This window comes from Columba livia, chromosome 30 (assembly GCF_036013475.1).
Source record: "Columba livia isolate bColLiv1 breed racing homer chromosome 30, bColLiv1.pat.W.v2, whole genome shotgun sequence".
NCBI classification, from domain to species: Eukaryota; Metazoa; Chordata; class Aves; order Columbiformes; family Columbidae; genus Columba; species Columba livia.
The window spans coordinates 576,526-578,656 of record NC_088631.1 but is presented as its reverse complement, the minus strand read 5'-3'; the positions used below and the strand labels follow the sequence as shown (position 1 = coordinate 578,656).

At 51.9% G+C, this 2,131-nt stretch overlaps 1 protein-coding gene across 1 annotated transcript in view; it reads left to right on the top strand.

Moving 5' to 3' along the window:
- UBL5 (ubiquitin like 5) overlaps positions 1-2,131 on the top strand; it is a 99,589-nt gene that overhangs the window by 3,999 nt on the left and 93,459 nt on the right. The gene's annotated exons all lie outside the window — the stretch shown is intronic.

Genomic DNA, 2,131 nt, shown 5'->3' with positions numbered 1-2,131 from the left:
GGTTTGGTGTTTTTCCCCCCTCTCAAGCCCTGGGAAAGGAGCATCTGTTGTGTCACGATGTTGACATCAGTCTTGGGTTGCTTGCAAATACTTGGCTGTTTTGGGGAAGTTTCACACCATTAAAGAGTAGAGGGTGGTGGGGTTAAGAGAAGACACTTTTATTTTCATTGCCAAAGAATTCTAGCTATTTTCCCTGGGAAATATTGGGTTTGGGATGCGGTGCGGGATGTAGAGGGAGCGGGAGGGGAATTAGCAGGAGCTGGAGGAGGATTGTGATAGCAAACGTCTGGAAAGTTGGTACTGGAGGGATGGGCTGGATCTCGCTGTCTTCTGGCGTGGTGAGTGTAACGCAGCTCTCGGTGCTGGACCCGCTTGGTTGAGCTGGAGCGGGCGCCGCAGCTCACGGCCCAAATCAAAGGGGAACCCACCGGTGTTTGGAAACCCGGGCAGGTCACGGTGAGTCCGGGAGATGCTTCAGTAAGTATAAATGATGCTGCTCTCCGGAGGCCACGGAAACCTCCACAAAATCCTTTGGAAATGAAATGGTGAGTGCACGATTCTCTTTGGAAGTGGCTCTCGAGTCCCCTTGCTGGCAGGAGGGGATGAGCGTCCACCGGGAGGCAACGTAGGCCAAGCTTTAGGCCTGGCTTTTCCTTTCTTCGCCGGGAGGCAATGTAGGCCAAGCTTTAGGCCTGGCTTTTCCTTCCTCTGCCGGGAGGCAATGTAGGCCAAGCTTTAGGCCTGGCTTTTCCTTCCTCTGCCGGGAGGCAATGTAGGCCAAGCTTTAGGCCTGGCTTTTCCTTCCTCTGCTGGGAGACAATGTAGGCCAAGCTTTAGGCCTGGCTTTTCCTTCCTCTGCCGGGAGGCAATGTAGGCCAAACTTTAGGCCTGGCTTTTCCTTCCTCTGCTGGGAGACAATGTAGGCCAAGCTTTAGGCCTGGCTTTTCCTTCCTCTGCCGGGAGGCAATGTAGGCCAAGCTTTAGGCCTGGCTTTTCCTTCCTCTGCCGGGAGGCAATGTAGGCCAAGCTTTAGGCCTGGCTTTTCCTTCCTCTGCCGGGAGGCAATGTAGGCCAAACTTTAGGCCTGGCTTTTCCTTCCTCTGCTGGGAGACAATGTAGGCCAAGCTTTAGGCCTGGCTTTTCCTTCCTCTGCTGGGAGACAATGTAGGCCAAGCTTTAGGCCTGGCTTTTCCTTCCTCTGCCGGGAGGCAATGTAGGCCAAGCTTTAGGCCAGGCTTTTCCTTCCTCTGCTGGGAGAAAATGTAGGCCAAGCTTTAGGCCAGGCTTTTCCTTCCTCTGTTGGGAGACAATGTAGGCCAAGCTTTAGGCCTGGCTTTTCCTTCCTTTTCCATTCTCTGCCTCAGCTTTGGAGTTTTGGGGCTGAGCGAAGCCTCTGATTGATCCACGAAACTCCACCTTCCAGGACACGACAGCAAGCGACAGTCAGAGCTGCAGGGACAGGAACAGCGTGTAGACATAGGCAGGTGTCTTCACATATATACGTATAATTTACACACCCATAGGAGCGTTCTGGCTTCTTGACACCGAGATCGCAGGTCTAGTGCTTAATTTAATCCCAACACACACATTTCTTTGAGCTGCAGCTCTCGCTGTGGAAATGCCCAGAGATAAGGCAGAGACTACAGCGGGGGCGAATCTCCCTGGCAATTCATGCTCTGCGGGCTGTTTAGAACTCAGTTGGCATCTCAAGTCTTGGCTTTAGTTTTAAATTGGACTCTTCTACCCCCACCCCCTTGTTTTGTGCTGACAGGAGGGAATTCACTTGCTAATTACACCCCAGTCCATTTCCAATCGACGCACACGGGGTGATTTATCAGCGAGCTGGAGACAGCTCTGCCCGCTCCCTTGGCTGCATCAGCAAGAAGTTGCGCAAGACAATTTAATTTCTTGTCATCTTTTAATCCGGCTCCCTCTCCCCCTATAGTCAGGCTGTGAATGCGAAGAGATGGTTTATTAATCATTTTAGCAGATACAGTGTGTTTTTCAGCGGCGTCTGCTCCGTATTTCATTTGTCAGCGTTCTCAGAGCCACAGGGTCATAAACATTGTGCCCTGTGACAGGGAAAAATGGGTGAAAACCTGACAATGTGAATGTGTGGAGTTGGGTTTTG